At 43.5% G+C, this 20,972-nt stretch overlaps 1 long non-coding RNA gene across 3 annotated transcripts in view; it reads right to left on the bottom strand.

The window, feature by feature from the left end:
• The window catches only part of LOC104001998 (uncharacterized), a 405,779-nt gene that overhangs the window by 121,268 nt on the left and 263,539 nt on the right, over nt 1-20,972 (bottom strand). For all 3 annotated transcript variants that reach the window (XR_008539202.2, XR_010150903.1, XR_008539201.2), the window contains one exon: nt 6,778-6,859. This is a non-coding gene — a long non-coding RNA (uncharacterized LOC104001998). The remainder of the gene's footprint in view (nt 1-6,777; nt 6,860-20,972) is intronic.

Raw genomic sequence — 20,972 nt, forward strand, 5'->3', positions numbered from 1 at the left:
TAAGGAAACAGGCTAATTTTTATTATAATTCTTCCTGGTGGAAGAAAGTGAGCAGATGACTTTTAAGAGTCCTTATCCAGTGACTGGCAGCATTTGTACCTCACATTCCAGCCCACATGAAAACAAAGGACAGGGGATGGGAGCAGGAGACACAATATCAGAATATTTGATTTGGAAGTGTCCATAGAGCTCATCTAGTCTAATCCTCTCATTTTACTAAAGAGGAAATGAGGCCTGGAGAACTGAGGTGGCTTGTCAAAGGGTCACAAAGGCAGAGTTGAATCCAGGTCTTTTCAATCCATGTCCATTCTTTGTCTTCCACACTACACCACAGGCAGTGGCAGCCCACTCTGAACCAGTAGTGCCCCCATCACCCTTGTGAGGTGGGCAGGAAAGCAGGTGGGGAACAGGAATGCCTTAGTGAGGAGCTAATAAAGACCCTCATGTAGTAAAGGGTCAAAGGGCAGGCATCTATGCACCCTGAAGTGTAATCCAACTTCCACGTTCAGTCACAAACCACATATTGCTGATCTACACCTTCCCACCTGCCACTTGCCCTCATAGAGCAGGATTATGGTCTGAAGACAATCCAAAACATATGCGATATTTTAAAAAAAAAATTCCTTTGTCAAGCAATTTTAACAAATAACAAGTTAGGTTGTTTTATGAACACCTTATTTTCTAAAATAAAATACAGGACATTAATCTGACAAAGGAGTTTTGAGCCTCTTCTGAATAAGAAAAAAATGAGAAAAAAACATTTAGGTGCTGAAATATTGACTTGGTGGGTTTATGAAGAGAAGAGGCAGCTTATTTGCAATTGGGATAAATCCAGGACATGTGCTCACTTAGAGGCATACTTTTTACACATATTTTGTGCCAAACTGTTAGTTATCCACCAATGTCAGCTCTCCCCTTCCTCACTGGCAGAGCTCCTATATTGCTGGGGGAAAGGGTGTGTATTAGTTCATTTTCGCACTACTATAAAGAACCACCTGAGACTGAGTAATTTATAAAGAAAAGAGGTTTGACTCACAGTTCCACATGGCTGGGGAGGCCTCAGGAAACACAATCATGGAGGAAGGTGAAGGGGAAGCAAAGCATATCTTACAAGGTGGCAGGAGACGGAGGAGGGAGACTGCCACCCACTTTAAACCATGAGATCTCATGAGAACCCCCATGATCTAATCACCTTCCACCAGGCCCCTCCTTCAACACGTGGTGATTACAATTCGAGATGAGATTTGGGTGGGGACACACAGCAAAACCATATCAGGTAGTCAGTATGCCAGCTTAATGTTTTAAGTTACTCATTTCAGATGTAAGCAAAAGTCATTAAGCCTTTCTAGAAAACCCCTTCTATTCCTATTCCCCCTCTTTCTACATCTTCTATGTGCTGATCAGATGGCTGGAGCTCTAGAAATCATATCATAAACATGGGATGAGGATCCATCCTAGAGATCATGGAATGTTGGGCCGCACAGAGCCTAGGTCCCCAAAGACCTCATAAGCCCCACCACATCGGCCCTATACTGCCCTACAGTGTCCTCTTAGGTGACAGAAAAGTAAAGCCCTGCCTTGTTTAAACCAGTTTTCAGATCAGACAAGCACAGTTCCTGACTGATGCAAACTCATGGCATTGACTTGGAAAAGTTAGTTATTTAGCACCTTCATGTCTCAGTCTCTTCCCTTTAAAATTAGGTAAAATTAGGTAAGAACATTAACCAGCATTAAAGAACACATAATACAGTAGTTTTAAAATTTTGTTTATTGAAATGATTGTGGCAGAGTTCAGAGGAGGAAAGGAATCCTTTACATGGATCTCTGAATTCTGCCAAACTTGAATCAGAACAGCTCCTCTTCTTTTTGATGAGTTTCCTAGTAAGATTTCAGTTGAAGGGAAAAAAAAACTTAAAGGCTAAAATAATTTGAAAATCACTGGCATAGAAAAACATTTAGGACACATGAGGCACACCATTGCTCATGAGATTGTATTTTTCCAACGTTGCCAATGCATCTGGTGATGCCAGTTGGTTCCTCGGCAGGACCAATATTTCCCACCTGTAGACTAGCCTCAGGGAGCAGGATAGGGCCACTAAGCAGTGCAAAATGCCCTAATCATTGCAGGAATAAAACCAATCAACCCTGCTTCCTTCATGCTGTGCTCTAACCCCCTAAAGAATAACTAATGAACCTGAGAGTGGTGTGTTGTGGCAGCTGCTCTGTGAGGTGTTAGAGAGAGACCAGAGGAATCTGAGGAGTCATGTGCATTCAGAAGGTGTGTTGTCATTCAGTGGCTCTGAGCTCATCTTGGACCTTTGTTCACTCTGCACACTATCTCCATTCCCAGCTGCCAAACTCCAGACTCTGCCGGGGATGGTCAAGCTTTCCTTGACTTCCTTTCTCATGCTCTCAAACATCTCTAGACAAACACAGATTGTTAAAACAGATCATTCAGCTGAAATATATTCTATTTGCATCACATCTTACCTCTTTCTTTTCCCATTCTACTCTACCACCCCAACAACATGCCTGCAAATACACCCTTCTGAATGGGTTTTGGAACGACGATGGGAGAAATAAAAGAGGAAAGATGACATTAAAAATTAAGAGAAAGTATTTACAGCATAATTAGTAAGGAGAAGATGGAAGGGTTTTGCTTCCTGTTGGATTCATTGAGGTGGAAGGGAGTGCTAGATATATCATCTCTTGGACCTCAGTACCTCTTGCCACCTTTTTTTTTCTTTTGACACAGGATCTGGCTCTATCACCCAGGCTGCAGTGCAGTGGCACCATCTTGGCTCACTGCAACCTCTGCCTCCTGGGTTCAAGCCATCCTCCCATCTCAGCCTCCCAAGTAGCTGGGACTACAGGCACATACCACCACGCCCAGCTCATTTTTGTATTGTTTGTAGAGATACGGTTTCACTGTGTTGCCCAGGCTGGTCTCAAACTCCTGAACTCAAGCAATCTGTCTGCCTCAGCCTCCCGAAGTGCTGGAATTACAGGCATGAGCCACCGTGCCTGGCCAGAAGTCTTATTTGATCCAGTCAGGTGGACCAAGGCAAATGCCCTTGTTGCAAGAGCTCGTTTCTCACCCCTTATCCCCTTCCTCCAAATTAGGGTCATATAACTGAGACACTATTTCTTGTATATGATCTTTAAAATTAGGTAACATTGGAATGATCCCTGTTCACAGGATGCAAGGCTGGTTCAATGTTCAAGAATCAATCAATGTAATCCACCATATTAATAAATTAAAAGGAAAAAAATCACATGATCATATCAGTAGACACAGAAAAGACAATTGACAAAATTTGACACCTATTAATGATAAAAAAAAAAACTCTCAGAAAACTAGGAATAGTGAGGAACCTTCTCAATCTGATAAAGAACATCTACAAAAAAACCACAACTAACATTATAATTATAGAAGACTGCTTTTCCCCTAAGATCACTTATAAGGCAAGCATGTCTGCAAGAATGTCTGCTCTCACCACTGCTGTCCAACTGTGATCTAGCCGGCTCAATAAGGCAAGAAAAGGAAATAAAAGGCATACAGATAAGAAAGGAAGGACTAAAATTATCTCTATTTGCAGACGCAGTGATAGTTTGCATAGAAAATCTCAAGGAATCTACAAAAACCTTCCTTAAACTGAGTTCAGCAAGGTCACTGACATAAGATCAACATATGAAAATCAATTGTGACAATTAAAAAGTGATGTGTATTTCTGTATTCTAAAAGTGAATATGTGGAAACATTATAAATACAATACCATTTATAATCAATAAAAAAAAATACATGAATGTAAAACGAGATAGCAATGGACTGCCTGCTATTCACAGGTCTCTCAGTTGCTAGAAGGCCCCGTTCTGAGATAAGCCACCTCTCCACCCTGACACTAGTAAAGAGGTCAGAAAACCTTGAGTAAGGTTGGAGGTATTAATTTCGGGCAATTAATTACATTCTTTCAGCATCCATCTCCCAGAAGTTTTCACTGGGAAAATCCTTTAGGAGAACATCCCCCATTAGCTATTCATTTTTCTTTTGCACTGACTGGAGAACGAAGCGACTGTCGGCTGTGTCACACAACTCGTCGAAATTCACCCCTGGGTGAAGTGATCCTCAAATAATTACCAAATGTAGTTCAGGTAACTGAATTAGTGAATTACATTGGCTCCTTTGAGATGAAAGACTCTTTAGGAATGTGAAATACTTTGGCTCTTTGTTATTAATAACCTGAACAATGAAAGAACCCAAAGTAGTATTCAATATGCTCCAGGAATGGAATGACTAAAATTAAAGAATGCAATTGATTTTCATTTTCCATACTTTTCATTTTCTATCCTTTTCATTTCAGTAGTCAGGACTGAATATGACAAGTCATCAAATCCCCTCTGATGTTAATAAGGCATCAACTACAGAGCTCCAAGAAGAGAAAAATCCAGTCGAAGTGTGGCAAGTTGTTGGTTCTCCTGCTCTCTATGATTTATTATCTTTTCTTCTTACCATCCCATTATGATACCTACAGGTAAAAACCTCCTACCTTGATCTGCTTCATTTTCTTCAACCTTAGTCTAATATTTCGACATTAAATATCTCAACTACCTTTTGCATCCTTAAGACAAACAATCACGCCCATGAGTTGTGCTTAGCAGAGCAATGTAGGATGCCCTCGGCTTGGTGCTCCGCTGCAGGTCATCAATGCAGGGTGTGAGGATGACAGAGCCCAAAGGCAAATCCCAGGCAGACAGACCTGACCTTAAAGCAGGAGGAACGGGAAGTGGCAGGGAGGGGTTAAGGTTGACAAATCAAATCCTAGTCTACCTGAGGTTGGTAGAAAGGCTGAAGATGTTTGTGGGGATGTTAGGCCCTAATCATATTAGATATGGGGGCTGCATTTGTTGAATCAGATTTGCAGTTCCTCACCTTTAGTTTTCATTGGTAAAGTGTTGAGGGTTTTCTATTTCTCTTTCTTGGTTTCAAAATACCTTTTAAAAGGTAATGTATTCATTTTGGAACTGGAATAGGTAATACATTCACATAGTTCATAATTCAAAAGGTATACAATTATATAGAGTGAAACCTCCCTCCTACCCACAGGCACCAGCCACCCTGTTTCCCCTCTGAGGGCATCAGTGTCACTGACTAACTACTTTTTCTTGCAGAAATATCCAAGTGAATTTGTATAAGACACCACCCATGATCTTCTGTTTACACAAATAGTAACTCACTATTCTCTTCTGTACCTTGCTTTTTCTACTTAATGTATTTTGGAGATGATGCCACATCATTTCACTATAAAAAGAACTCTTCAATCTTTTCCCTCAATCTTTTTTTTTATGACTAGTAATTCATTACATTAGACAAATGGGATCATTTGTCTAACTACTCTTCCATTGATGATCATTTACATTACTTCCAATTTTTTGGTACTACAAACAATGCTGCAATGATTAACCTTATTCATAAATGATTTCCATGCATAAGAGTGTGTCTGTAATTTAATATAATTGCTATTAAGCATTATGAATATTTAAGTATTATAAGTAATCTCTAGAAATAAAATTGTTGAATCAATGAGTATGTATATTTGTAATTTCAATAAATATTGCCAAATTGCCCACCTATATCACCTGATATAATGTCCTTTGCTCATTTTTCTATTGGTTTCTTCATCTTTTCCTTACTAACTAGGATTCATTGTGTACCAATGAGTTGCAAATATGTTTCTCAACTTGTCCATTGACTTTTGACTTGCTATTGTCATTTTTGCATGCAGATATTTTTTAAAGCACAGCTGAATTTTTCAGTCTTTATTTTATGACTCCTGTAATTTGTGTCATGTTTTAAAAGGTTTTTTAAGCTATAAATTACAACAAAAAATCTTTTATGATTTCTTTCATATTTTATGGTTTCACATGTTTGTAAAATCTCTGACCCACCCATCTGAGATTTATTTGGCAAGGTGTGAGGTATAGCTGTAACTTTTAACATTTATTTACTGTTATAGCTGACTACCCTGTTGTCCAGACGCCATTAATAAAAAATCCAGTTTTCCCCCACTGATTTGAAATGAGGTTTTTTTTTTTATCATATGCTAAATCCCTGTATGTATTTGGGTCTACTTCTTGATTTCCTATTCCATTTCATTGCTCTATTCATGTGCCAGCGGAACCCAGATTTAATTTTTTAAAACTTAACTACAATTAATTGCACTTTAATTTTTTAAACTTTATGTATCTCCCCAAAGTGACTTTTTCTTGGGGTCAGAGATTGAATGGAAATGAAGTTTTCTGTTTGTGTCTCGTGACTTTGTTTACTTCCCCTTGCATAGCTCACGGCCAAATTTTTCTTCATCTTCCAGGAAAATAAGTGTAGCCTGTACTATCGGAGTGGTAGGGTCAAATAAACAAAATAAGTGTGGGCTTATAAGGAGATGACCGTAAGAATACTGTATTTCCCTTTTCCAGATCCCATTGCATGACAGACTCACAAGGGACATGCTTATTCATTTCCAAGACCACAACTTTAAAATCAAGTTATGTTTAATAAACATTAATAAATGTTTACTTAAAAGGTTTAATAAACATTTACTACATGGCAAATTATTTTAGCTAGAATGCTTTTGGCTTTAAGTCATAGAAACCAGATTCAAATACCCTTAAACAATTTTTAAAAATTCATTGATGGGGATAACTGTAATCCCCAAGGGGAAGAGGGTTGGGTAGACAGGTTCAGTGGCCAGCCCAGTTATTACAGATTCAGACTCTTACCATCTTTCTGCTCTGCCACCCTCAGTCATTGGCTCCATTCTCAGGCTGCTCATGGCAAGATGGCTTTGGACATAACAACACCCTGAGGAAGAAGAGAAAGTGTCAGGTCTGTTTTGTATTACTATAAAGGAATGCCTGAGGCTGGGTAATTTATAAATAAAAAAGGTTTATTTGGCTCCTGATTATGAGGGCCTAAGGCTGCTTCCACTCATGGCAAAAGCCAAAGGGGACCTGGCTTGTGCAGAGATCACACAGCAAGAGAGGAAGCAAGTGAGGGGGCAGGAGGTGCCAGGCTCTGTTTTTTTTTTGTTTGTTTTTTTTTTTTTGAGACAGAGTTTTGCTCTGTCGCCCAGGCTAGAGTGCAGCGGCACGATCTCGGCTCACTGCAAGCTCCGCCTCCCGGGTTCACACCATTCTCCTGCCTCAGCCTCCCAAGTAGCTGGGACTACAGGTGCCCGCCACCGCGCCCGGCTAATTTTTTGTATTCTTAGTAGAGATGGGGTTTCACTGTGTTAGCCAGGATGGTCTTGATCTCCTGACCTCATGATCCGCCCGCCTCAGCCTCCCAAAGTGCTGGGATTACAGGCGTGAGCCACCGTGCCTGGCCAGTGCCAGGCTCTTTTTAACCATGAGCAACCCTGGGATCTAATCGAGTGAGAACTCACCCCACCCCCGACCTACCGCTACCCCAGGAGGGCATTAATCTATTTATGATGGGTCTGCTCCCATGACCCACACACCTCCCATTAGGCCCCTCACCTTCCGACACTGTCACTCTGGGGATTACATTTCAACATGAGATTTGGTGGGGACGAGTATCCAAACTATACTAAAAAGCATTTTTTCATTACTTAGGAGCAAGAAAACATTTCTCAGAAGTCTCCCATGTCTTGTGGGCCAGAATTGGGTGACATGCCCATTCTTGAATCAATCACTGGCAAGGAAATACGATTGCTCTTAGATCAATCAGACCCACCCTTGGGCTGGGGAAGGGTAAGTTTCCCCTAAGCACATGGCTGCTTGGAAGCGAGTGGATATTGCTGAAAACCTGGATTCCAGTAGTAATGGAGGGGGCTGATGGATGCTGATAATGAGTCTGCCCAGTTTCCCTCTCTCATTCCCCCTCCTGGCTGGTTTCTTTTGTTAGACATCCAAGTGTGCCCCTTAATATGTATTGAGTATCTGAATGTATTCACTGCAAATTCGCTTATTTAATAAATGTTTATTGAACTCCTACCATCTGCCCAATACTGTGCAAGGAGCTGAGGACTAGAAGAAGGAAAAATGGGGATCCTGATTTCAATGAGTTAATAGGAGAAGCAGAAAATTAAGGATTCCATAGTACAGTGATGAGTGTTACATACTTATAAGAGTGCTATGGGGATCTAAAGAACGAGCAACTTCCTGAAGGAGGGTAGAACAAATGGGGAATATTCTAGGTGAGCTTTGACAGATGAGTAGGTAAACAAGGGGGAAGGACATCCCAGGCAGGGGAAATAGCTTGTACAAGGGACCAAGAGGGAATTGGCATGGCATGCTCAGGTTACTGTAAGTTTCTTGTATGTCAAGCTATAGGATTAACATGGGGTAAGGTGCTGTTTTACCCAGGGCATGACGGTACCAGGGTCAGGGGCTTCCAGCCTGGCTAAGAACCTCAGTTTGTACTGGTTAAGAGACATCATCAGTGGATGCCATTCCTGAGAGGTTCTGACAGCAGTTAGAGTTAATTGTAGCATTTAGTCACAAACACCAGATTTGTCACAAACACCAGTCAACTTTCTGTGGTCACAGACCACATTTCAGAGACCCTGAAATCTTCCTTTCATCTCACAATTGAGCTTCTTGCGAAAGTAATCTACACTTAAAATCTTCTTCATCTCCATTTAATCCTCTACCACTTATGTTGATAACATAGTGGTTGTTCCTGCTACGGTCACCTGTGGCCTCAATAATTGCAAGACACAAAACAAAACAAACCACCACCAACAGGGAAAATGACTCTTCTACTCTTCTACATTCTACCTTCTGATGACACTCAACTATTTAAAATTCACTAAGGACATTAATAGCTTTGGAGACCCCAGATACAGAGAACAGTATGGTGTTACTCTTCCACTTCAGTAAAATTAAAAGAATCCTAAATCATAAGTTTTCCTATAAGAACTTCAATTTTATTTTAATATCAAATTCTTTTAAAAAATACCTCTCTCTCCCCACTTCCTCCATGAGTGCCTCTGCTTTGTTGCTTGTTTAAGTCATGTATGATCCACCAACTGAGTAACCCAGCAATGAACACATTGGTGCCTTGTTTATCGTGGGTTGAATGGTATCTCCCTAAAAGATATGTCTTCCCAGAACCTCAGAATGTGACCTTATTTGGAACAAGGGTCTTTATAGATGTAATTAAGGTAAGGATTTCTAGATGAGCTCATCCTGGATTAGGATGGGCCCTAACTGCAATGATAAGCGTTCCTTATAAGAAACAGAAAAGGGCTGGGCACAGCGGCTCACGCCTGTAATCCCGGCACTTTGTGGGGCCGAGGCGGGCGGATCACGAGGTCAGGAGATGGAGACCATCCTGGCTAACACGGTGAAACCCCGTCTCTACTAAAAATACAAAAAATTAGCCGGGCGCGGTGGCGGGCGCCTGTAGCCTGTAGTCCCAGCTACTCGGGAGGCTGAGGCAGGAGAATGGCGCGAACCCGGGAGGCAGAGCTTGCACCCGGGAGGCGGAGCTTGCAGTGAGCTGAGATCACGCCACTGCACTCCAGCCTGGGCGACAGAGTGAGACTCCATCTCAAAAAAAAAAAAGAAGAAGAAAAGAAACAGAAAAGGAAAATACAGAGACATGTGAAGAAAGGCTATGTGAAGAGGGAATGAGAGATTGAAGAATGTGTCTATAAGGCAAGGAACATTAGGATTGCTGAGAGCCACCAGAAAGCTAGGAGACAGGCATAGAACAGTTTCTCTTCATCAACCCTCCTGACACCTTAAGTTTGGATTCTTGTCTCCAGAACTGTGAGAGAACATATTTCTATCGTCTTAAGCCACCACATTTATGGTAACTTATTACAGCAGTCCTGGGAAACTAATACAGTCAACCCTCAGTATCTGTGGGAGCTTACTTCCAGGACCCCCACAAATACCAAAATCCATGGATGCTCAAGTCCCTGATATAAAATGCCATAGTATTTGCATATGATCTATGCACATCCTCCTGTACACTTTAAATCATCTCCAGATTGCATACAATACCTGGTACAATGTAAATGCAATGTAAATAGTTGTTATTCTGTATTGTTTAGGGAATAATGACAAGAAAAAAATCTGCACGTGTTCACTACAGACACAACCATTACAGGCCTAACTACAGTTTCAATCCTAGGCTGGCTAAATCTGTGGACGCAGAACCTGTAGATAGAAAGGCTGACTGCACATTGTTCTATAACATTTTGAATTAAAAACAGAACTTTTCCTTGTAAGAAAAACAAATTCAGTCTACTTCTCGCAGGAAGAGAGGGATTTATTTTAAAGAATGGTAATCTCACAGGACACAAAGATAAGGAGCAAGGGGAGTTGTTGCCATCAAGGGGAGCTGACTCTCCAAGTCTGCCCCCTTCCCCTCTCTCATCCTCTCTTCTGGTTGCTTCTTTTGCTTTTACACACTCTCTGGGAATACATGGCTCATCAAGTGGCTTCAGTCCCAAGTCTCCATAAACTTGAAGCTCACTCACCACCTGTAACTAACTTCATCTGTCAGCATGTCAATTACAAATTTTAAGGCAAGAAACTGGATTGGCTTGAATTACCAAGGGCTGAACCTCTGATCAGCCACTGCAGGCCCATCCCTGGCCAGTTATAGCATAGGAGAGGTGGAGTCCTTCAGTTCAGAGAAATGCCCCTTCCATGGGCCACAGGAGGATCCCCCAGCCAAGGCCACAGGAGGGCAGGCAAAGCTTGGTCTCTCGGATGTCATCTGGTCATTTGTCTGCCTCCCTCACTAGATTGTAAACCACCTGAGGGCAAGAAATTCATGTTGTGTTGTCCATCATAGTCTCCAAAGAGTACAGGTCTTGGTGCCTGAGACATAGGAGATACTCAAGATAAGTTTGTTTCATAACAAGTAGTTGAGTCTTATAGAATTTTATCTACTAAACAGACCAAAAAAAAAAAAAAAGGTAAATGTTTATAGTGCTTGCTCTATTCTTTCTTGACAAAATGGTAATTTTAAAGCTGGCTTCTTCCCATTAGTTCGCTCTTATAAACAGCAAAGAGGTCATCTCTATGTATTTGATAAAATGGCACTCACAGATCCACACAACTCCCCTTGGTCCATGCTGAGTGTGTCTAAGGTAAGCTCCTCCCTGACCCACACTCTCTCTGTTGATGTCTAAACTCCATAATCTTGTGGCTTCCACTAAGATTCTCCTTGACAGAGAGCTCAGGCAAAGATGTCATTGGGCCATCTTTTGCCTCTAGGTATGGGTTTTCTTTCCTTCCCTTTAAAAAAAAAATGGATTTTTTTTCCCCAGAGAAGATCTTATGACAAAAGCAATCTGATGGGAAAATCCAATGGAAGCTTCTTCGGGTGCCTGCTTAGCTTTTCCAGAACATTTTCCTTTGCTTTAGCTATAGCTGGTTTATTGAAGCTCTTTCCTAATAGCCTCTCACTTGTGTCTAACCTTGCCCAGTACACAGGACTGTGCCAAGACCTGTTGGAGATCAGAAATTTAAAAGGACTAGATGGATGCATAATCTATGCCATCAAACAGCTCACAGAGTGTGGGGAATCCTGCTGGGCCACTACTCAGAGTGGGCCCAGCGATCATCAGCACCTCATCAGTGTGAGATTTGCAAACTAAAAGGGTTATAGCTCAAGAAACTACACTTCTCAGTCTGGTGGGGAAAAGATGCTCATTATAGTATCAGAAGGACAGACTTAGCCATGGGCAGGGGAGGAGAGAAACAAGAAGATTCCTAAACCCATTCTCTTTCTTCCAAGTCAGACATCCCCCTTTGTTCATCTGAAGGCTGTAATCCCCCCAAAGTTGTCATTAAAGCAGCCCCAAGGGAGAAAAATTAGGAAGGGAGCAAATATAGAGGCTACATTATACTCTGCAAAGCATGGACATAATAATTTCTCCAATGGTGAATTAGAATGATAATGTCTGTCTCCAAACTACAGCTATTTCCAAATTTAAATATTAATCACCTCTTCTCTCCCTTGTAGGCGCAGCAAGGGAGGCTGGGTGCTGCCAAAGGGTTGTGAAATGGTAAAGGTGAAATATTATTGCAACCCACACTCACACCTGCATAGTCTCACACACACAGAGCACATACACACTTATTGCTTGCACTTGTCCAGAGAGACAAATGGCCCAATTGCCAGCAACCGGTGCCTCAGTCCAGCTCCCTGCTGGCTGCATTTCCAGACAGCCAAAGCCCCTGCCCAGTATTAGCCATGTGCTCACTTCCTCCGGCATTCCCATCCCCAGCTCACGAAGGTGGCTAAGACAGTCTGGGGTCGCCTGTGTAGGGATGAGGGATGAAGGCCACGGTTCCCATTAGGTACTCAATAGCTGTCAATTAGTAGACAAATATGTGAATGAATGGGACCATTGGGCAGTTTGACTATCATTAGGGCAGAGTCCACACACTCTGTCTTAGGGCCTTAGTTGCCCACAGAAAAGGCCTCAGACAGGCAACCCAGATGAAACACAGAATCTCTCCTCACTGGGAAATTACCCTCCCACACCCACCTACCCCTTTCCCTGTCATCCCTCAACCTGGTGAAAGCTCCAGCCAGCCCAGACAGTGTCACACCCACTCCAGCTCCCTTCCTAGTCATTTATTCACTCATTCAACAAACATTTACAGGCAGCTACTGTGTGTCAGCCACTGTGCCAGCCCTGGAAATACAGGAATGCCACACAGCCTGCTTGTCAGGCCCTGCTGGGGAGAGGGTAGAAGCTGTCCCCATCCTTTCATTCCAGGTGTGCTCCACACAAGACCATCTCTTCAGAGAACCATGGCACCTGTATTTCGTCCTTCTGAACCCTCACCCTGGTGCAGAAGCAGTGGCTCAGAAAATCTGTCCTTTCACTTGCATTATAGGATTTTTCTTTTTCAAAGCAGCAGCAGTCGCAAGCAGCCTTACCTTCCAAGAAGACTTTGACTCAGGCTAATATTTACATGTATTTGCATTTCGTTTGTACACATGGTTGGGAAGCTGATGGGGAAGAGTTTTGCCAGGGGATGAAAATGCTTTCTGGGCCAGTCCTCAAAGTACTATCGCAATTGCCAATGTGAAATCAAGAAGCAACTTGTTTAGCTCATATCTAGGTAAAATCTGGGGTTACTCCCACCCTGGTTCTTGTTGTTGACAGCCTCACAGCTCCTTGTCTGGCCTGTGTATCTGTTCAAGTCAGGTGGGGGTAAGCTGTATTTTGTCCTGGTCTTTCATGCACTGGAAATTTTCTTTCTCCTCTAATTCTTCAGGTTTTGGTCATTTTTAGAGAGCTCTACGGGCACCCTCTGGTGGCTGGCTGAAAATTTGACCTGCAAAAATTGCAGTTTCGTAGGAATAGCTTTATTTTGTAGTCAGCCTCTTTGGTTGGATGTTGGAAATTGTAAGTTTATTTGCTGTAGTTGGTACCACACCTTTCATCACATGATAGATTGAGACTGAACAGTCACTTTGACCTTTCAGGAGGAATGGTACCTTCTAGAAAGGACAGAACTGAGAAACAGAGTGTCTCAGTGGGTTGCAGTTTTTCCAGGTCAGGCTGAGTGAACAGGCTCAGGGCTGCCCTTCTCTGGGCTCTCAAAGGACTCATTTCTGAAGGAAAACCCACTGCATGCCTGGACCAGGCCAGGCTCCCTGGATAGTTGCTGAGGTAGAACTATGCCAATAGCCCTCCCCCCTCTTTTTTTTTTTTGTTAAAAAAAAATGACCTAAGTTAGGCCAAATAAAAATCTAAGGGAGGGCAGTGAGGTAAAAAGGAATGGAAGCATCTGGGGAGAAGGGTAAATTTTGCAGGCCTAACACATGACCTTCCTTCTAGATTCCTGCTCTAACACTGGCCCAAGGGGCAACCATTCCTGAGAATCTTCCTGGTCTCTAAAGAAGCACTGGGACAGGTTAGGGGATAGCAAGGGAGAGAGGAAGGAAGAGAGGCCCCAGGAAGGAGAACTATCCACCTGAGGATGAAGCCACCCCTTGCTCTTTCCATGGCCCCCAGGCCCTAAAACCACAGGTTCTGATGAGCATGATTGCTCTGTCACCACAGTGAACACTACCACCTGCTTTTCCCTAACTCCCTCTTTAAGGATTTAGTCTCAGGAGACTCCCCGAAGTCTGTTGATGTTGCCTTCATTTTGCAAAAAGAGGACTAAGGGGGTTAAGCACTAGAGACTTCACCCAGCCTGCCAGTGCCAGGGCCAGGATTGGAGTTCTCTGTCCTGCCCACAGTTCTCTGAAAGATCTCCCTGCAGCTGCTGCGGCTCAGCCACACCCCACTCCTGCACTTTGTCTATCAGAGCAAGCCAAGCTCCAATAGGCAAATCACGATGAGGCCTTTGTAGGACAAGGTCTTAAGGAAGGGTACCCTTGAGGCACGGGGGAGTAGCAATGTCCCAAGTGGGTTCCAGAAGCTGAAAAGACAACCAGGTTGGCTCAGATTTCAGACTCTGTGGTTTATGCCTTAGGTGTATCATTTAGTTGGAAAAAAAGAGGCACTGTCTACCAGGAGCAGCCTTCTTTATCGATACCATTTTTCTTGTGCTTGCTTTCACAGCCAGGCCACAGGGCAGAAGGGAAGCCCCATTTCCCGTGGGCCATCAGTCACCCAACAATGGCGGTGTGCTGCCAGGCTGGGTCTGAGAGCGCCACTGGGGAGACAATGTCTTTGGTAGGCAGCCTAGAAGCTAAGGTGTGATTGGGGCAGAGCGCAAAACGGACACCAATGTGATCACACCTGTGGGAATGGACCAAACTTCACTACCCACAGTGTCATCAACCAAGAGACAGGGCAGTTCTGAGGTGTGTTGAATATGAACTGGGCAGAGCTCTGTCACAAGCACATGAGTTTCCCCCTCTTGTCTCCTCTTCCAGCAGAAGGAAAATGTTATTGCCTGATTATTATATGCCACACAATCACACCAAGATGTACAAGGCCTTGTGCTAATCACAGCTAACAGAGTGCTTGCTAAATATCGGTGCCATTCTGAACCCTTTACATAGATTGACTCATTAATCTTTATGATGACCAAAATGAAGGAGGTATGCTATTATTCCCATGAAAGAGGACAATGAGACAGAGAAACTAAATAACTTGCCCTACATCATGCACACAGTAAGTGGTGGAGCCAGGATTCAAACCCTGGCCATCTGGCTCCAGAGCCTGTGCTCTTAGACACTTCATCCTGCTGTTTCTCTAGGTATGTAGTATAAGCTCATGTATCCTTAAAAGCTGCACCTAATATGCACTATTATTATCACCATTTTACTGATAAGAAAACTAAGTCATAGAGGAATTAAACAAAATTATACAGCTGGCAAGAGGCAGAGCCAGAATTTGAATCCACGCAGCTGGACCCCTGAATCCCAGCTCTAATCATGGTACTCTCTATCACCTCCCTTTAACAGGGCAGTTTTCGAAAGCTCTCACTAGATTTGACAAAATTCCTACTGGACATTGGGGACACTACTCTGGCTTTGTGACTGGCCCCAGAGCCCAGCGAGTGGCCTGCCTGCTCTCCTAGAAGCAGATTGAAGGGGCTTCTCCCTCTCTGCCACTGTTCCCCTGTTCCATGGATCCCTTCAGGTGCTAGTGGATTCATTGCCACCAGCCTCTGACAAGCAAGGCAACAGCAGTCTTGATTCTGCCCAGGTCACCTAGGTTTGTCTATCTGGAGCTTCTAGCCCCAGGAAAGAGTTCCTTTTCCTTAGCTAGATTATTCCAATTTCCTTAGAAGTATAAGTATTTGTTTTATGGGCCATAAAGGCAGAGGGTGATCTTCCACTGTGTATCAGGCCCCCAGACCCCCCAACAGACTGACTGCTCAGGAAATTGGGGAGTTCATGGCCCACGGCTGGCATTCACAGGGGATTATCCCATCTGAGAGCTTACTTCTTTAAGTAATGGCTTTGGTAAATTTTTCTCCTTTCTGCCTTATTGATCACGTACCCGGAGTCCTTGTAAAATAGGCTCTGGCCTTTGTCTTAGAAATTTTTTGTTCTTGCTCTATTGGGCAGCTGGGCAGTTGAGCTTTATCAACTGGGTTCAACTCCATGAGACCAGCTTCAAAGTGCCTGGTGCTTATTCCATGTCTTCCATTCATCCCTCCAGATCGCCCCTTCACATTTCTCCAACCTGGCATGTCCCAGGGGGCTGGCCTATAAGGACAACATCAACAGCTTCCTTGTCCTCTGGCTTTGGTTGGGTTCATCCAATGGAGGTCACTAGTAGTAAATAAGTAGGCAGGAGGAGAGAGGGTCCAGGCTGTTTGTCCTCCTGGCTTCCTTCTCGCCACAGTATAGGTTATCTGTGTCCCTTTACTGAGGCCACAACTCCTGTATTCCAGCATCCATTGGTAGGCAACAAACTACCTCCAGTACTTAACAGTTTAAAACAACAATGATCACTTATTTTACGGATGAACCTACTCTTTGGGCAGGGTTTGGTGGAGTGACTCATCTCTGCTCCATGTGGCAGCTTGATTGGAGCTGGAGAATCCACATCTGAGATGGCTTATGCACACGGCTAGCCAGTTGATGATGACTGCAACCAGCATCAACTGGGAGCTCTGTCAAGGCTGTCAGCAGAAGCCTTCAGTTCTCCTCCAGGTAGGCTTCTCCTTGAGGCTCAAAAGGTTTCCTCTCAGCAAGGTGGTTGTATCCAAGAGCAAGTGGTCTTCTAAGAAGAAAGAAAATGGAAGCTTCCAAGAAAGGAAATGGAAGCTGCCAATCTCTGAAGGCCTGGGCCTACAAACTAGAACATCATGTCTGTCACATTCTGTTGATCAAAGTAGTCACGAGGCCCCTCTGATTCAAGGCAGGAGAACATAGACCTCAATCTCAAAGGAATATCAAAGAACTTCAAACTATCTTTAATCCACTATGCCTTGTAAGTAGCCTCTCCTGCAGCTAACCTCTGCAGATTCTAATAATTGCTGTCCCTCCTTGCTCCATCCAGCCTGGGGCATGGCAGAACCATGCTAGTGCTAGTCCAAAGTACTATACTGTCCTTGGTGTGATTTCTCTAAGCCCGATCACATGGTTATAGCAGTCTCTTTATTAAACTCCCCTCAAAATATCCAACTTAAGCATACTCGGATATTTGCCAGGGCCCTGGCAACATTTCTCTACCAAGTTCCTGCTTACCACCACAGGAATACTCCATGAGACCACCCTTCTCAAAATCTCTCCTTCCAACACCCATCTGCTGTCAAACTCCCACACCCCAATACCCATTCAACTTCACCTGTCACTTTCCTTCTGGCCTTTGGAATGCCTCTACTCAGCACAACTGGTTAATTTATCAAAATAATTCATGCTACCATGCTCATGGTAATGACTTCACACATGGAATTAAGAACAGCCGAGCCAGATACATCTCCCACATGTCATTGAGGCATCCTGGTAAATGGGGTGGGAACTGGGTAAAAGCAGCACTTTACCCAGGAAAATGTTTTATTATAGAGTTTTTCAAGAATCAAAACCTTAACCCAAAGAGAAATTCCTAAACACAATAATTTCCAACCCTCCAAGTAGGCTAATAAGAGAGTAGTTGGGGTCAAGCTGGGCTTTCTGATCCCCTCAAATCATACAGATCTTCTTGCTCTCAGCCTCTCTGAGACTTTTGCCTTGACCTGAGATCCCCATGCAGAGATTGAAGTTCTATTTTTCTTACTTTGGCTAGTCCCTGATGACCCTCATGCTTTCAATGGGGGAACTGTGACTGATAAATCCCGAGCCAGAGCCAAAGGGCATATTGACTGCCCCAACGCCTCCTTTCATCCAAAGACTAATGCATTCCCAGCAAGTGAAGAGGAACAAAGCTTGTATTTCTGACACTGCCAAAGATAGCATTCTCTGGATTCTTATCTGGAATGCTGATAATTATGGTATCTGTCACATACTTAATCAGCAGAGTCAGGAAAGGCAGCACTCAACTACTTCCGAAGCACTTTTTCAATTTCTCACACTTCCAGAACTTCTTTTCATTCATTAATTAATCAATTAAAAAATACTTATTTGAATACCCACTATAGGTGGCAGGCAGTGTATGAGGTACTGGGAATCAATGATGAGTAAAAGCAGACATGGATTGGAAGATACAGACAGTAATCAAAGAATCACACAAATGAAAGTGAAATTAAAACTTACAATATGAGCTACCTGGTAGTATGAATGGTGTATATCAAAGAGAATTGTCATAATAAAGGAGGTCAGGGATAGGTGGCTGGCTGTCACCCTTAAGTCCCACTGATGTTCCTGCCCTCTACCAAGCTCATCCCTACCCTGGGATAACCATGAAGCATTGAAATACAAGTGTGAGTCCCTGTGTTTGTAGACCTAAGCAGTTCATTGCTAAGGAATCCTACCTGGAGCAGCCCTATCAGCTCCCTAGTCCAACCCACCCACCATACAGGACATCAGGAGCTATGGGACACCATCCCCATTAATGGGAGAGGTCTGGAGTGAGTCTGGAGGCCGCTTGTAAAGCAGCATGAACCTTGTTTCCAAGTGGCATGGTCAGGTCTGCTGCAACACACACCTGCCCAAGGACTCTCCACCAGCTCAAGTGCTGCTTCCCAGGGGGACACAGGAGCCATCCATGCTGGGGCAGTTCCCACCCCATTTACCAGGATGCCTCAACGACATGTTGCGGGAGATGTATCTGGCTTGGCTGTTCTTACTTCCAGGTTTTTAGAGAGCTGGTCTTTACACCTTCCCTTAGTCCTGGTGTTACAGGATTCTATCAGGCCTTCTCTACCCATGTCTCTGGCACTATCCTGATATTCATTCTTGGTTGTTTCTCCTAAATGCTGGTTTTGCCACTTATCAGCTATGTGCACTTGGGCAATATATGAAAACAACCTCTGTTTCTTCATCTACAAAAAAATGGGATAATAATTTCCACCTTCTAAGAATAAATAACAGCCACCTTAGTACAGTGCCAGGAGCCCAGAAACTGCTCCACGAAGGTCAGTTTTCTTTTTATTACTACAAATCTATGGCGCAAAACCTCCAAGTCCATACTCAGTCATCCACCCCAAGATGAAAGCAAAAGTGCAGATAATGTAACAACATGCTCCGTTTGCTGAAATAGAACATTCCAGACTGCAGCCTGAACCATCTGGAGGCAGAGAAGCCAGACCCACAGAGAGCACCAAGGATAGGGGCTGAGCTACACTTTCACATGCAGTAAACGTTTGAGGAGTGGGAGAGGGGCTTTTCCAGGTCTAAGGGAGTCTTTCGGTCCAGAGTGTGGATATTAGAAAGGTTCCACATAAAGAGATGGCCTACTGCCCTAAAATACTGCACTGACCTGGCTCGCCCCCAGCCTTATTCTGTGAGGCCAGAGGAGGAAGCAGTAACTGACAGGAACTCTATACTCTTCTGGAAAGAACAAGCTCTTCTATGAAAGCTTCAGATGTCACCAGCAATTCCAACAAATGAATCCTGATGACCCTTCTAAGCTGAGTTGTGAATTTAACAGACTCCCTCTGCCTGGATTGGAATGAGGCAGTGAGACAAACCTACAGGGAGGTTCAGCACAGCCGTACAAGCCTCTAGAGTGTCTGCATAAATGCATGCAATTCTGCACGCCCAGAGGACAAGGCTGCTTCTCCTTGGGTGACCTTGCTGGCAGCAGTGGCTTTGTTAGTGTGTGGACTTTCATCATATTCAAAAGATTCTACATTTAAAAGGAGTTAAGCTGGAGAAAAAAAGAATTAGGAAAGGTCTATTGGGGTAGCATATGCCTTCAACCGAATTGTCACCCCAGGGCCTTTTTCTCATATACAAGCTTTTCCAAAAGCAAGGGTTTATCACAATAATAGCAATAATGATCACTCTTTACTGAAAGCTGACCATGCACCTGGACGCTACTGAGCACTTTACATGAGTTGTTTAGTTCAATCCTCACAACCATTCCATGAGTTAAGTACTATTACCTCCATTTTACAAACGAGGAAACTGAGGCACAGAGACAACAAGTCACCAGCCCTAGGTCACGATAGTTAATAAGTGGTAAAGCTGCAGTTCTCAGTTTGTGAAGAGTAGGGAAGAAAAGCACAGCATCTTAGAATTAGAGTCCCTTCAGGATAAGGGCTTTTAAGTTACAGACTCTGAGGAACAGAAAGGATCTTGAAGGTAACCCAGTCATTCACTTCGGGCTTCTCTCTCTCCTCTTCACCAGGGGCTGGAAGAAGGCATCCCTGGGCCCTCAGTGAAACATCACCTCTTCCCCATGAGTATTTGGCACACACTGTAAACTATGCCAGAGAGAATTAGGGAACTTCTCTTATCCCACTTCTTATTTAAGATCAGAGCCAGGACTGCCTTCATGAGCATGGGAACTGTGAGCCACACAGAGACCCTTGTTCTGTTGTTGTCTTGAAATTCTTAATTTCTTTAAAATAAGGAGCCCTGCATTTTCATTTTGCAGTGAGCGCCACAAATTAGACAGGTGGTCCTGGATTCGATCTTTAGGGCTAGGGCAGGGGGAGGCAGCCAAAAAACTCAACAGCCAGTGTCTTTGCCTTGTAGACTCTTCTAAGTAGTGCATTGCCCACTTAGAACACCACACATGATGGAGTCCCTAAGAGCACTGACAAGCCCCTTTTTCAACAAAGGCAGATGAAACAGTTATTTGAAATTTGTCAGTATAGAAGTTCACTGGTAAATGTGTCTTTTCAAAAAATTAACCGTATAGCACCTGGTACCAACTACTAAAACTGGCCACTACACATCCCAGGTTTTACTCCTGTTCATAAAAATCACAAAGAGACTGCTACCCTTTTCTTATCATTGCTGAGCTCAGGAATGTTAAGTGCACGATCATTCCAATTATCACATTTTACTCCAATTTCCACAGCAATACAGGGGATCATAAGGAAGAAAAGGAGCACTGTTTGCTGTCCAATTAGGTGGAGCATGTATGAACAGGATTGCACGTCCTGATAGC

Source organism: Pan troglodytes, chromosome 15 (assembly GCF_028858775.2).
Source record: "Pan troglodytes isolate AG18354 chromosome 15, NHGRI_mPanTro3-v2.0_pri, whole genome shotgun sequence".
In the NCBI taxonomy this organism is placed as follows: Eukaryota; Metazoa; Chordata; class Mammalia; order Primates; family Hominidae; genus Pan; species Pan troglodytes.